The sequence below is a fragment of the Hemitrygon akajei genome, chromosome 2 (assembly GCF_048418815.1).
Source record: "Hemitrygon akajei chromosome 2, sHemAka1.3, whole genome shotgun sequence".
In the NCBI taxonomy this organism is placed as follows: domain Eukaryota; kingdom Metazoa; phylum Chordata; class Chondrichthyes; order Myliobatiformes; family Dasyatidae; genus Hemitrygon; species Hemitrygon akajei.
Genome location: NC_133125.1, coordinates 146,451,940 through 146,468,881, shown reverse-complemented (window position 1 = coordinate 146,468,881; position 16,942 = coordinate 146,451,940).

Genomic DNA, 16,942 nt, shown 5'->3' with positions numbered 1-16,942 from the left:
TTGCCTTGGTTACATTTTTAAGCATCTTATTAACATATTGTCACATCTGTAAATACCAATAAAAATCTTGTTTTTCTAATAAGTGTTTCTCTTTAAGCATTTCAAAACTGAACAGTGTTCCTTCTTTCATTATGTTGCAAAGAACTGTTATTCCTTTAGCTGTCCAGTCCTTAAATCTAGCATCCAATTTATTTGGTGTAAAATCCGAGTCATATGCACACCATTTAAGAATTGCAATATCTCCCTCTAGATTATATTCTTTTATATTAGTTTTCCATATTTTAAGAGTCAATTTCACCCATGGATTATCAATAGTATATATGTACCTTTGCAGGTTGATATCAGCCAAAATTGCTTGTATGGGGATGGGAAGTAACCGCTCCTCAATGTTTTTCCACTGAGCATCATATGATGTGTTGCACCAACATATCATAGCTCTCAACTGTGCTGCAAAATAATAATCTCTAAGAGAAGGTAGGCCCCATCCCCCCTTTTCCTTTGCTAATTGCAAAGTTTTGAGACAAACTCTAGGCCTTTTACCTTGATAGCATCTTGTTCCATTCATTGAATTGATTTTGATTGACCTCTATTGGTAGGGTCTGAAAGAGATATAACAGTCTGGGCAGTATATTCATTTTAATAGACTCAATTCTTGAACTGAGACTGAAAAAAGGAATCAGGTTCATCTTTCCACATCTTCCTTAATTTTTTTATATAAAGGCTGATAATTACATTCTGATAATTTTGCCAAATCTTTTGGCATAATGATGCCCAAATATTTGAAAGACTCTGTTTGCCATGCCCAGGGTTATCTACTTTCAATTTCTCTTGGTGGGCTATAGTAATATGAAAGTAATTGGGTTTTATCTGTGTTGATCTTGTATCCTGATAATTGACCATATTGTTCAAAGGATTGCATCAATTTAGGTAAAGAGTATGTTGGTTTTCGTAGATTGATCAAAATGTCATCCGCATAACAAGCCAGTTTATGCTCTGTCCCTTTAATAGTAATTCCCCTGATATCTTCATTTTGTCTGATGTATTGAGCTAATGGTTCCAGATATAACGTGAAGAGTAGCAGTAACCATGCACAACCCTGTCTCATGCCCCTTTCTAAGGTAAGACTATTTGATAAATATCCATTGATTTTAATCCTACTAGTAGGATTGTCATATTGTGTCTGTATAGTTTTAATAATTCAATCTTGGAAACCAAATCTATGTAAAACTCTGCAAAGAAAATTCGAATTAACTGAATCAAATGCTTTTTCAGCATCCACGCTTATCACTATTGCTTTGATTTTCTTTTTTTTTGTATATGATCCATAATGTGAAGTGTCCTTCATATATTGTCTTGTGTCTGGCGTTGTCGTATAAAACCTGTCTGATCGTTACGTATCAGTATGGGTAGAATCTCCTCTAATCGTTTGGCCATGATGCAGGTAAATAACCTATAATCTATATTAAGAACGGATATTGGTCTAAATGACCCGCATTGATTTTATCCTTGCCTTCTTTCGGTACAGCTGAGATTATCGCTTCCTTCCAACTGGGTGGCATTTGTGCCTTTTTTAGAGCCCAGTTCAGTGTGGGGAGTAAAACAGGAATTAACTCATTATTAAATTCTTTGTACCGCTTTGTCATATACCCATCTGATCCTGGTGACTTGCTTAATTTAAGCCTACTAATTGCAGCTTTTAATTCAATTTCAGTTATGTCAGCAGTCATTGTTCTATTTTGTTCTTCGCTTAAAGTGGGCAACACTAGAGAATTCAAGAAGGTGTCAATTTGGGTTATGCTTCCCCCTGGAACTTTGGAATATAGAGTTTTGTAAAACACTTCAAAAGCTTCTTGAATTTCACATAGCTTATTTTTTATCGTTTTCATTCTTGGGTCCCTAATTCTATGAATTGTATTGTCTGCTATCTTTTTTTTCAGTTTCCACGCCAGTATTTTCATAGACTTCGATCCACTTTCATAATGTCCCTGTTTCAGAAACATTAAATTTTTCCTGATTTCTTACGTAGCCAATTTATTTATTTCATTCCTAATTCTTTTAATTTCCCCTAATGTGTCCTGTGCCAAATTCAATTTGTGTTTTTCTCTAGCTCCTTCAGCCTATTTTGTAATTCCTCTAATGTTTTATTCCTTATTTTTTTCTTATATGAAGATATCGCTATAATTTTCCCTCTTAAGACCACCTTCAGTGCATCCCATAAAATGGGAGGTGAAACCTCTCCATTATCATTAAATTCTAAGTAGAGGCCAATTTCTTTTTTTAATTTGCTCCTTAAAGTGTGGATCATTGAGTAGACTTGAATTTAGTTTCCAAATAGTATTCTTTGGTTGTAGGTCAAAATCAACAGATAAATATATAGGTGCATGGTCACTTACATCTGTTGTCCCAATTCCACTGGTGTTTATTTTGTCTTTGTCTTTTCCAAATGTTATGAAGTAGTCTATTCTTGTATATACAGAATGGGGAGCAGAATAATGAGTGTAATCCCTTCTGTCAGGGAAAAGGTTCCTCCATATATCAATTAAACCAACATCCTCAAAAAGTGTATTAACTTTCTTACGTAAAGATTTTGTTTCATATGTTTTTCTATTGGAAGAGTCTAAGTTTGGTTGTAATTGTAAATTTAAGTCTCCCCCACAGATCAGACCTTCTGTTTCCGTTACCATAATATCAGTAATTTTCTGAAAGATACCAATATCACTTCCCGGGGGTGCGTATATATTCATTAGAGTAACTGAATTGCTGTCTATATTCCCCCTTACCAGAATATATCTGCCCTCTTTATCTCCCATTTCAAATACTTTTTCAAAATTTAGCTTACTTGAGATAAGAATAGCAACTCCTCTCCTATGTCCTGATTTATATGAGGAGAAAACCAGATTAGTGAAGCCCCTTCTCTTCAGTTTTTTATGCTCACTATCACTTAAATGAGTTTCCTGTAAATATACTACATGGGCTTGTTCTTTTTTCATTTTGGATAAAATTGTCTTACATTTGATTGGATTTAATAGCCCATTGACATTAAAAGAAATGAATTTTACCTTGTCCTTAGCCATCTGAATTTATCTGTGAATGTATCATTGAAATTAGAATAAAACTTAATCGATCTACTCCCTGAACAAATAAGAACAAAGAAACACAAATAATAACAAAAATGGCAACGAACGTGTGATTCCAAGGCTGAGGTCTCCAGTAGATGACCCTGCATTGAGCTGGAGGAAATGTCTAGCTGTGGGGGATAACTCCTCCTACTTGTGAGTTGAGTGCCCACATTTCCTTGTGTACTCCTCCTATATATCTATATATATATATGCACACACACACGCACACACACACACACACACACTACATACATACACATATATGTACACATATGTATATTCTCATTTTTGTGGGGAAAAATGAGTAAGTGAACGAATAAAGAATAACAACTAAGTAATATAAAATCCACATTGTAATAAGTATTTCTCGAGATAGGTATATCACCGTGTACTTTTGCTTCCATTTAGCTTCTCAACATTTTTAAAGTTCACCAAACCTTATGGCTCTTCTGAAGGGGGTGAGGACTGTCTTTGGGAAACTCCCGGTCTCTTCCTGATATATTTCTCTCGGCCTCATCCCGTCTCCTGCCTTCTCAATTCTCACACTAGTTCCCAAGCGGAGCAGGATAATTCCTCAGCCAGGCTTTCCTTCATTTTGGTCACGCTGACAGGTAACCCTCTGGCCTTCTTGTCTGTAGTCACCTCTTCCACTGTCTGGTACAACCATGTCCCATTGTCATAAAACACTCGAAGTTTAGCAGGGTACAGAGTTTGACATCTAATCTTATTTTGCTTTAATACTCGCTTTACTTCCGAGTATTCTTTGTGTTTCTGGAAGACCACCGGGGGGGGGGGGGTAATCTTGGTCGAAATATATTAATTTATCCTCCAAAAACACTCTCTTCTTAACCCAGGCTCTTCATAGAATCTCCGCCTTGGTGCTGTACCGAAGGAATTTAATTATTATTGAGCATGGCTTTCTATCCTGGGTAGGTTTCGGAACGAACGCACGATGGGCTCTTTCAACTTCCAGCTCCATAGCCGGGGGAAGCTCTAGCGCATCCTGCAGGAACTTTCCGACAAACTCCGTCATAGACTGGCCCTCCGCTCCTTCGGGAATGTTATAGATTCTGATATTTTTCCGCCATGATCTCCCCTCCAGGTCAAGCAGTTTACCTTCTTGGTGATGTAATATTTTTATTGTCTACTCAGTATCCGTTCCACATTTCGAATGCGATCTTCCACCTTCTCAATTCGAGTCTCTGCCACCGCTATTTTTTGATTAACGCTGGCGAGCTCTGACTTAATATCACGGAGCTGCTGCTTTATTTCTTTTCGAAACTCCATTATTTCTTTCAGGGTTTCGAAGATATTCACTGCTTCGCCTGAACGAGGCCCACCGTCTGCCTCGCTAGCACGCGGTCGGGTAGGAGAGCTGCTCGCTGCACTCCTCTTGGACACAGGATCCGCAGTGTCACTTTTTTTATTTCCGTTCTTTTTCCCCATTCTTGCCGCTCTTTTTAGTTAAAATATTTTTCAAAAAATATTATATTTGATGGGTTAACGGGGCTTAATACGCATTTTTCCGGCGGAGCTAGTGACTTAAGCTGCCATTCTCGATGATGACGTCACCAGAAGTCGCTGTAGGATTTCTATGTTTGTAAACTGATCGTCAGTGCCGTGGGATTGAGAGCGTAGAGGGCTGTGAACTAGATCAGAGAGGTGAAGGTGAGGGGTGAGGTCAGGGATGGTAGGTGATGGGTAGAACCAGGTGAGGGCCGAGGGAGTTCAGAGACAGACTCTGTGGGTAATAGGTAGAATCAGAGGGCGGGGAGGGTTGCTGGGGTTGACTGGCAGATGGATCCAGATGGCAAAAGAGACGGGAGGAGAACCTCGGGGAAATCGGTGTATTTAAACCTATTTATTATCGAATGGGCAGGTGGGATCAGAGTGAATGTTGGGGAGGGAAGCAAACTGGATAAAGGGGTGGGGAGTAAGCTAGAGAGAACACAAAAAGTGCTAATTACCGGATATCTGAAAGTAGAATGTACAGACCAATGGGTTGTATAAGGTGAAAGGTCGTGTTATTGGCAGGGACAGGACACAAGACTGCTAAATGGCTGCCACTTGATCTCACTGATGTGATGTAAATCAGGGTGGAGTACTGAAAACAGTGGAGGAGTTCTTCACACAACACACACAAAATGCTGGTGGAACACAGCAGGCCAGGCAGTATCTATAGGGAGAAGCGCTGTTGACGTTTCGGGCCGAGACCCTTCATCAGGACTAACTGAAAGGAAAGGTAGTAAGAGATTTGAAAATAGTGGGGGGAGGGGGAAATGCGAAATGATAGGAGAAGACCAGAAGGGGTGGGATGAAGCTAAGAGCTGGAAAGGTGATTGGCGAAAGTGATACAGAGCTGGAAAAGGGAAAGGATCATGGGACAGGAGGCCTCAGGAGAAAGAAAGGGGGAGGGGGAAACACCAGAGGGAGATGGAGAACAGGCAAACAACTAAATATGTCAGGGATGGGGTAAGAAGGGGAGGAGGGGCATTAACGGAAGTTAGAGAAGTCAATGTTCATGCCATCAGGTTGGAGGCTACCCAGCCAGTATATAAGGTGTTGTTCCTCCAACCTGAGTTTGGATTCATTTTGACAATAGAGGAGGCCATGGATAGACATATCAGAATGGGAATGGGAGGCAGACATAACTGGGATCCATATGGGTGCCCATGGCTACACCCTTGGTTTGGAGGAAGTGGGAGGAGCCAAAGGAGAAATTATTGAGAGTAAGAACTAATTCCGCTAGATGGAGGAGAGTGGTGGTAGAGGGGAATTGGTTAGGTCTAGAATCCAAAAAAAAGCGAAGAGCTTCGAGACCATCTCGGTGGGGGATGGAGGTATATTCCTGGAATATAACAAGGAATTAACAAGGTTAATTCCCGGAAAGGCGGGACTCTCATATGTTGAAAGATTGGAGCGTCTGGGCTTGTATACACTGGAATTTAGAAGGATGAGAGGGGATCTGATTGAGACATATAAGATTATTAAGGGATTGGACTCGCTGGAGGCAGGAAGCATGTTCCCGCTGATGGGTGAGTCCAGAACTAGAGGCCACAGTTTAAGAATAAGGGGTAGGCCATTTAGAACTGAGATGCGGAAAAACTTTTTCACCCAGAGAGTGGTGGATATGTGGAATGCTCTGCCCCAGAAGGCAGTGGAGGCCAAGTCTCTGGATGCATTCAAGAGAGAGTTAGATAGAGCTCTTATAGATAGCGGGGTTAAGGGATATGGGGAGAGGGCAGGAACGGGGTACTGATTGTGTATGATCAGCCATGATCACAGTGAATGGTGGTGCTGGCTAAAAGGGCCGAATGGCCTACTCCTGCACCTATTGTCTATTGTATATAGGGACTGGACGTCCATGGTGAAAATAAGACAGTGGGGGCCAGGGAACTTAAAATCATTGAAAAAATTCAAAGCATGAGAACTGTCACGAACATAGGTGGGAAGAGATTGAACAAGGGGGGATAAGACAGTGTCAATGTATGCAGAAATGAGTTCAGTGGGGCAGGAGCAAGCTGAGACAATAGGTCTACCTGGACAGGCAGGTTTGTGGATCTTGGGTAGGAGGTAGAAACAGGAAGTGCGGGGTGTGGGAACTAAGAGGTTTGTGGCAGTGGATGGGAGATCCCCAGAGCTAATAAGGTTGGTGATGGTATAGGAGACAATGGCCTGGTGCTCCTTAGTGGGGTCATGATCAAGGGGTAAATAAGAGGAGGTATCAGAGAGTTGTCGCTGTGCCTCGGCCAGGTAGAGGTCAGTACGCCAGACAACAACAGCTCCCCCCTTATCAGCAGGTTTTATAGTGAGGTTGGGATTGGTGCGGAGGGAGCGGAGAGCAGAGCGTTCGGAAGGTTGGAATTGGAACAGGGTGTGGTGAAGTCAAGACGGTTGATGTCCCGTCGGCAATTAGCAATAAAGAGATCCAGAGCAGGCAGAAGACCAGAGCGGGGTGTCCATGAAGAGGAGGAGGGTTGAAGATGGGAGAAGGGGTTATCGGTGGGTGTAGGAGAGTCCTTGTCAAAGAAGTAAGCTCGGAGACGGAGCCAGCGGAAGAAGAGTTCAGCGTCATGGTGTACGCGGAACTTGCTGAGGTGTGGGCAAAGGGGGACAAAGCTGAGGCCCTTACTGAGGACAGAGCGCTCTGCCTCAGAGAGTTGAAGGTCGGAGGGAATGGTAAAGACCCGGCACAGATGAGAGATGGGATTTGAGGGGGGAGGGAGGCTGGTAGTTTCAGTGGAGAGGGAAGGGTTGGGCTGAGAGGAAGATGGAGCCTCTGAGGGTCCAGGAGCTGATGATGGGATCTGAGGGAGAGGGGGGCTGGTGGTGTCAGTGGAGAGGGGAGGGTTGGGGTGAGAGGAAGGTGGAGCCTCTGAGGGCCCGGGAGCTGATGATGGGATCTGAGGGAGAGGGGGGCTGGTGGTGTCAGTGGAGAGGGAAGGGTTGGGCTGAGAGGAAGATGGAGCCTCTGAGGGCCCAGGAGCTGACGATGGGATCTGAGGGAGAGGGGATTGCAGAGTGGTGGTGGGGGAAGGGGAGACGGGAGTCACAATCACAGCATGTGAAGACCCGGCCTGGAGTTCAAGGCTGGAGTCACAGTCGGTGGTTGCGCAATCGCTTTGAAGCTGTCCATGGTCATTGGAACCCGCGTTGATGGTGCTGGAGTCCGGGTTTTCAAAAACCCCTGGGTCGCTGGGGCAAACGAGATCGACTACCGGGGCCCGGGACGCGATACCAAGACCATGCTCTGGGGTCTGCAGATGGAAGATCTTGCGATCCTTGCAGGACGTGATAAAGTCAAAGAAATGGCGATTGCACGCATGGATCTGATGGAGGATGAAATAACGGACAGGTCCATTGCAAACGGAGAAAAAGGTGTCCCGGAGGCGTGGAAGTGATTGTGAAAGGGACGCCAGGTACCTTCTCATGGCGGAGAGTGTCGCCCTCAGAGCTCGACGGGAGAAACAATGGGAGGAGTTCTTCAGGCCCTTTTTACACACCTGTCTTTGTAAACCTCCTGAATAGTAAAGGTGTGATGAGGTGGATTTCCACTGGAGCTGATGGAATGATGAAGGATGATATGCTGGTAATGGAAGCTGATGTAGCACTGATAGAGGGAGGTACTGAACATGAGGGCACATACCTCGGGATAAGGACCCTGATGGTGGCCTGTGGGCAGAAACATTGGGGGCACAGACACTGAGGGAATAGACTGAATAGAGGAGGTGGATGAAATTTAATCCTGTGAAAAGTGATATGTTACATTTCAAAAGGTATGACATGAACTTGAAGGGACGTAGTGAATGAATGGAGAGATCTGGGGTGCATGGACTTTCTCCTTTGGCGTTAGAGAACTCTGGCATTAGTTTCCCTTCCCTCTACATGAAGGTACCCAGACTGTAGGTGAAACATCTCCACTGCAAAGCCCTCCCATTATGCACACACGGGTTTCTTAGCTCAGCTTTGTTTCTAGTTTACCTGGACTGGATCTTTCTTAATTCAACTGACTATCTGAATCCTAGAGTGGTCCCCCATTGCATTTGAAGTGTCCCTGGTTAATCTGTTCCATACCTTACAATATTCATTTTATGCAGTTTAGTTTGTTATTTATGCATGATTCATCTGTAGAATTTATCCTTACCTTCATAAGTTATCAGGTGTTACATGTGTTATGTGTACTTCTATGCTTTGCACCCTGCCCGAAGAATCATTGTTTCATTTCTATATACATTATATGGTTATATACTGTATGTTATATACATCTACATAGTGAAATTGCAATAAATTGATGACTTGTCCCTTTCCATTGCCATTCAAACCCTTTATGATATTCTGATCGCTGGTTACTGGATGCTCCCCGCTGATAGATGCATAACTTGGTCAAACTCTTTCCCCAGAACCAAATCTGGGCCAGACACACCCTAGAGATCAGACACAGAATGAGATTTATTATCACTAACCTGATGTGAAATTTGTTATTTAATGGTAGCAATTCAGTATAAAAAGGACAGAATTACTGTAAAATCCAAAAACAAATAAACACTGGGAAGAAAAGTAATAATGAGATTGTGTTCATTGAGCTTTCTGTGATGAGAGTTGGATGACTTGGACTCCAATGCTGGAGTATCTAAGGCCAGGATGGAGACACAGTATTAAACTGGATCAAGAACTGAGCACAAAACAAACACTAGAGCGCCGCACCTCAGTTCAGGTGCTTTTTAAGTTCTCAGTTCTTGGTGCCCAAAGAATGTTTGCCAATTAGCAGGATGGGCCTGAATCTTTAAAGTAGCCCTGCCAGCTATCCATACTCCAGGGAGTTCGAGCATCTGACCCCTGGAAGCTGGCGTGCTTGGGTGCGTGTCGTAACATTTTCAGAAATCTGTTGGCAGAGGGGAAGGAGCTGCTCCTGAATCAATGAGCGTGGGTCTTCAGGCTTTTGTGCTTCATTCTCATGTTAATAACAAGAAGATGGCATGTCCCAGACAATGGAGTTTCCAGTTACCTGTAGCCTTTAGCTCTTGCATGTCAGCAGTTTCCTGAGTAATTTTCCTTTCAACATCCACCCCTACACCCACCATTTTCAATCTCTAGGAGATCCCAATACTATAACCTCACCCCTACTGTTTCCTGAATCTAAACTGATACATTATGTCCTTGATAGTTCCAGAACTCCTCTCTACTCTCAATACTTCCCCCTCTTCCCTGTCTTTCTTAAACAAACTATATTTAGATATCATTCCCACACTTTCCTCCTTTCTCAGCATCTCACCAGCCACTGTATACATATCTTGCCTTGTGGGTTAGCTGAAAGATGGTGGAATCAGCCCAGTCCACCACAGAGAAAGCCCTCCCACCATAGAGCACATCTACATGGAACACTGTAACAAGAAAGAAGCTTCTCTCATCAAGGACCCCCATCATCCAAGCCATCCTGTCTTCTCACTGCCACCATTGGGAAGGAGGTACAGGATCTTACGTCCCACAACACTGGGCTCCTGAACCAGCGTGAATAACTTCAACTCTGAACTGATTCCACATATTATGGATGTACTTTCAGGGACTCCACAACTCAGGTTCTCAGTATTATTTATTATCCATCTACCTGCCCAAGTTTTTGTTTATTACTTTGTAGATGCACAGTTTCTCTTCTTCGGCACACCAGTTGTTTGTCAGTCGTTGTGCAGAGCTTCTCGCTGATTCCACTGTATTTCTTTGTTCTACTGTGAAGACTGGAAAGAAAATGAATCTCGGGGTGGTAGGTATATGGTGACAGATGTATTCTTCGATAAGACGTTTACTTTAAGCTTTCAATTTCGTAAACTGATCTGGATCTCTCTGGATTCTGCCTTAGCTAAACGACAACCCCCCAGTGGCTCTCACATCTACTGTGATGAAGAGCTTTGAGAGGTTGGTCATGGCCAGAATCAACTCCTGCCTAAGCAAGGACCCGGACCACTACAATTTCCCTATTGCCACAGCAGATGCAATCTCACTGGCTCTCCACTTGGCTTTGGATCACCAGGATAACAGTAATACTTACGTCAGTCTCCTGTTTCAAAACAGCTCAGCGTTCAAATTAATCACACCCTCAGTTGTAATCAAAAAGCTCCACAACCTGAGCTTCTGTGTCTCCCTCTGCAACGGGATCCTTAACCTCTTCACCAGGAGACAACAGTCTGTGTGAATCAAAATTAACATCTCCCCCTTGCTGACAGTGAGCACTGGCGCTCCTCAAGGATGTGTGCTTAGCCCACTGTACCACTCTGTCTACACCCATGACAGCTCAAATGCCATCTGTGAATTTGCTGACAACTCAGCCACTGTTGGCAGAATTTCAGACGGTGACGAGGAGTACAGGAGTGAGACAGATCAGCTGGTTGAGTGGTGTTGTGTACAGGAGTGAGACAGATCAGCTGGTTGAGTGGTGTCACTTACAGGAGTGAGACAGATCAGCTGGTTGAGTGGTGTCACTTACAGGAGTGAGACAGATCAGCTGGTTGAGTGGTGTTGTGTACAGGAGTGAGACAGATCAGCTGGTTGAGTGGTGTCACTTACAGGACTGAGACAGATCAGCTGGTTGAGTGGTGTCACTTACAGGAGAGAGAGAGACACAAAGAGCTGCAGAGAAAAAACAGATGGAGGGACAGAGAGAGAGGAACCACTACACTTTCTGAACACAACATTTTTTGTTATCTTTTTCAATGCCACTCTGCACCAACACTCTCAGTAGTCCACAGTGAGTCACTGGTCACTCTGACATTATTAAAAGATGGTATCACTCGATCTGTCACTGTGTCACCCAGCCTCTCCCTCCATCCCCACCCCTCTCCACCTGCTGACAATGACCAGGAAGTTCAGAAATTTGTGCTCTGTCCAACCAAACACCATAATGAGGAAGAGATGGTCTGGTAAATGGGAGAGATGAACTCACCACTCTCTGCCAGTAAAGAGGTCCCTCAACTCCCTCATCGCCTCCTCAACCACTCTTCCTGGAGGTTGGTCTATCTCTACTGGAAACCGTCACGAAAAATATTTCTCATCCACTAGGCCCATCACCTCAAAGGTTCAGCCACACCTGTTCTAAACCCTCCCTGGCCCAGTTCAGACAAAACTCATCAGATGGTCCTCCACTGGATACTGACCTTGCCAGCCGACACGTACAATGGAGGGACTCTGACTGTTCCCTGATCCAAGGCTGCAGCCCCAAGATACAAGGTTATGTCCTCTTCTTCCTCACCCCCTGTTTTCAAACAGGCTGCTTCATCAGTAAAGCAGGAGCTGGTCACGGACTTTAGAAAGGAGGTCAGTGTATATAGTCCCGTCTGTGTCAATAGTGCTGAGATTGGGAGGGTTGAAATGTACAAGGTTCCAAGAACTGAACATCACCAACAGCCTTTCATGGTCGTGGCCACTTCACTCACCAATGCCTCTACTTCCCCAAAAGGATAAGGAAGTTCGGCAGGTCCTCTTTGACCTTCACCAACTTCTAGTGCTGCACCATGGGAAGGAGTCTGTCTAGATACATCAGAGGCACTAAAGGTTTGAGTTTAATTGTTGTTCAACCATACATGAATACCCCTGAATACAGCCAAATGAAACAGTGTTACCCTGGGGCCAAGCTGCAGAACAGTACCCACAATCATACACAGCACAAGGCACACAGGGCACATATATATACCAAAGCAGTAAAATATAGTCACAGACAAAAAAATATAGTCACAGACCCTGAGTCCATGACTGTTGCAGCAATCTGCAGCTGAAGATCATATAGCTTCCCGTCTGCTGAGCAAACACAAGAGGAAAGCACCAACTTCACACTGGTTGTCACACCATACCACCCCCAGCACTCTATGGAATGCACCGACTCCGATGTCTCTCTGCTGGGCGGCTGACACCTCGGCTTGAGGCCCAGTCCCACTACAACCGAGGCCGGACAGCTTCCCTGCCAACCGCCCCTGCTGCTCGACAAAAAAAGCTGAGAGTTGAATTTGCAACATTGCACATAAACAATGTCCAACAGGATCATGTGATCACAAGCAAAGAGAAATGACGAAGATGAACATTCGTTGTTAAAGTCCTTCGTGCACCCACTCTGATGTCAATCTGAGGCAGGCAGCAACACAGTCTGCTCCAAATCCAACTCCGTCAGTTTCTCCACAAACAAGCATCTCACTGATGGGGCAGATCTGCAATACTCTACGTTTGTAATATCCAGAAGGGTCTTGTGATTGTAGACAATAAGTTGAAAAAAGACAATAACACCTTTGTGTGTTGGCCCCATAGAAGTTGCTGTGTCCGAGCGCCCGCCATCTTATCACTGCTTGGTATGGCTACTGTTCAGCCCATGACCGCATGAAACTACAAACAGTTGTGGACACAGCTCAGCACATCAGGGAAACTATTCTCCACTCTACGGACTCAGTCCACACTTCCTACTGCCTCAGTAAAGCAGACAGCAGAATCAAAGACCTCACTCACCGAGGACATTCTCTCTTCTCCCCTCCCATCGGGCAGGAGATAGAAAAGCTGCTCTTCCAGCAGGCAGAACAACGGCGACTGTGCCACTGTTTTAGACAATTGACCGTCCCCTGGTACGACAGGTGGACTCTTGACCTCACAATCTACCTCGTTATGACCCTGAACCTTGTTGTCTGTCTTCACTGCCCTTTCTCAGTAATTATAACACTTTATTCTGCACTCTTGTTGTTTTACCTCGTACTACCTCAGTGCACTGTTGTAATGAATTAATATTTATAAACTGCATGTAAGACAGAATTTTCACTGTACCTTGCTAAATGTGACAATAATAGACAGATTTACCAATTAACAGAGGAGTGCAGAGGAAGAGGACGAGGTAGGGGATGGGAGGAAGAACCAGGGGAAGGATAAAGTTTACAACTCAATGTGGGTGAATTTGGTCCTTTCTGGTTTATTTTCTCCACGTCTGCTGAGTGCACGTGGCTGCAAACACTGGCCCTAGTGGGCAATCAAAGTGGTGTCTGCCAGTGAATCACAGCGACACGGGCTTGACTCCCAAAACTACATTGACCTCCACTGGCTTAGAGGAGTACAGTATAATTAAATAAACCTCTTTGCTCTATTTTATTCTTTTTAATGTAATTTCATAAAATATTTTCAATACACCAGTGGTCTTCTCTCTCCAGGAGAATCTAACTTCCACCCAAGGTGTTACAGACTATATGCTGGTCGTGTACCCCAGACGGTGATCTTCATCACCCAATATTTGTTCATCAACACTATCTCTGACACCACAGAAATTTATCCATGGTATTTTTTTTTAACTTTGCAAAGCCCATTTAGAAAATAGTCTTTGCCTTTATTCATTCTACCAGAGTGCATGACCATACATTTCCCTACACTAAATTCCATCTGTCGCTTCTTTGCCCATTCTCCCAATCTGTCCAGATCCTTCTGCAGACTCCCGGTGTCACCGGGTTCAGATATGGCCCAAGTGCGGAGTCAGAGACATGGATGCAGGTCCATAGTTCACAGAGTTTAATGTGAACACGGTTAGAGGGAAATAAAACAATAAACACTAGGCCAATCAGGGCCAATAATGAAAATTCTCAAATGGAAAACGAAGCCTACACTGTGGCTGCAAGGAATAACTAAACAAAAAATGAAAACCGCTAGTCTCCAGAGTCAGTTGACTCGACAGTCCCGTTGCTCAGATAAGTCCGAATGCAAACAGGCAGCAAAGTGTTACTGTGCTGGGTTCAAGTCTTGACCAACACTGTGACAGAAAGAAAGGAGTTAAATACCATCAACAATGAAATAATAATTAGTTGTCATCTGCATATTCATGAGCCCAATTGCCATATCTGCTACGCTGCCGAATCCGTGGTTGTGACTCCCTGATTCTGTAGCACTACATGCTCCTCCATTTATCTTCATATTGTCTGCAAACCTGGCCACAAAGCCATCAATTATTTCATCCAAATCCAATCATCCGGCCTCCACCACACTTGGAGCAGAGAATTCCATGGATTCACCACTCTCAAAGACAAGAGTTTTCTATGCGCCTCAGTTTAAAAGGACCGGCCCTTTATCTTGTAACTAAGCCCCCTTGTTTGTGTCTCTCACTGGGGGAAATGTTTCAATATCTACCTTGTCAAACCTACTGACGATCTTATATATTTGAATAAATCACCCCTCATTCTCATAAACTCCAGAGAATGCAGATACAAGCTATCTAACCTCTCTGGACAGGACGACCCTCCCACCCAGACAGTAGCCTGGTGAATCTCCTCTGAATTGTTTCCATTGCTAGTACGTATATCGTATATTCTCAGGGTGCAAGCACATAATCGGTCTCATGAGTAAACTAGGATGTATATTATATACATTTCTCTGTTATAAATTGTACGTATTGAAACCTATTAAACGAGGATACTCCCTCTGTCCTGTCGACTAGCACAGAATATACCCTGTCATGTTCACCGGCCCACAGTGATCCCCGTGTTCCTTTTCACTGGCACAGGGCACTGCCAGGCTGTGTAACAGCTTCTTCCTTGAGGCTGTGAGACTAATGAATACCCTGCCATCTCCGGGGTCTAAGTCAAAGTATATTTATTATCAAAGTGTGTATACAGAATAACTCAGAGGTTTGTCCTCCCACAGACAGCCACAAAACAAGAAACACCGTGGAATCTGTTCAAAGGAAACATCAAACACCCAACCTGCGAAAAAAAGAGCAAATTCTGCAAACGGTAAAAAGCGAGCGGACAACACACAGAATACCAACATTAATCCAAGAGACCAGGAGTATTCAGCTTAGTTTAGTTTAGAACAGAGCCAGTCTTTGCCAACATGTCCCAGTCCACACCGATCGCCCAGATCAAACCACCAAAAACAGCAAAAAAAGGAGTAAACGGAATCGAGAAACGTATGCAACATGAACTTCAAAGTTCCCAGAAAATGAACCCATAGCCCTCAATCATTGCAATGTGGTTTGCAAGACTCCTGGACTTTCCTCCAACATCACGTAGTGAGGGGGAGGGGAAGGTGGGTCAAACACAGGCAGGTGGTGCCGAACACCTGTCCAACCTCCACCCTCTTCTTCGTCGACTCAAACCTCAATTGGAGGGAAGCAATTGAGTCGATCATAGGCTCGCACGCCATCGCCAGGCTCTCGGTCACGCACTCCACTCCAAATCTCGCCGAACTGCATTGGGGAGACAGCAGAGTGCCAGATCGCTCAGTCAGCCCAAAGACACACCAGAAAATGTAAGTAACAGGTTCCAATCACATACAGGTTAGTAACAGAATCACATTTGAAAGGAAAAGTAAAGGAAGTAGTTTCCTGAACTGTCTGTCCATTGGCCACAGGCGTAATCTTGGAGAGGTCACAGAGAGGTGTGATCATTAAGACAGTTCTACTCTCACTGGACGTTCTGGCAGATCCAGCCGTGTCCTGCTGCCACTCCGGGGCTGAAGGAGTGTTGTAGAGGCTGGTCAACCTGACAATTCCCAGCCAGCTTGGAGTGGTGTGTCTCCGGGATTGCAGGGGGGTGTGTGTGGTGTTGTATAGTTAATATTTCAGAAGTATGAGTAATCTTGTATTAAGCATTGTTGTTGGTTTAAATAATTAATAATGGGTTATATGTATAAATACGTGACTTGCACACGTCTTCATGCTACCACGTGGTAAGTCCGTGCCTTGCTTAAAGTAAGACAAAACAAAGTACACGACTAATCTCCCAACTCCCTTGTTTTCCTTTGAACTGGTTTAATGTTTTGAATTTACGAAATATAACAATAGCTACCGACCTGTTGAAGCCCAACGAGGAACAGCGTGTGAAAGAAACAGCACAACATGAGCAGAGATAGTCCATTTAAAACAGGCAGAAAACACTGAAGAATTCAGGCTTCAAAGTTTAAAGGCATATAGTTAGCTCCAACCAATCCGGCAGAAATGAGCTTTGCTGATATTGTGAGAGTAATGCAGAGACATTTAGAACCAAAGCCGTTGTTGATTACAGAACTCTTTAGGTTTTATAAACAGAGTCAAAAGGCAGGAGAGTCCATTTCATCGTACGTGGGTGAACGGGAGAAGCTGGTACTTCGGTTATGGACTTACGGATGCACCGACAGATCATTAAGCTTGTAACGTCTTACAAGAAAGAATTCAAATTTGGCTCTTAACTGAAACTTAACTACATTATAAAGGGCAGTTACGGCATAAGTGCTTGATGAAGGTGGGTTTACAGGAGAAACTATCAGCTGACATGAATCATGGAGCGAGATTTGCCCGCATTATATGAGTTACTGAGGAAGAGACAAAGCCAATCACTTCCATT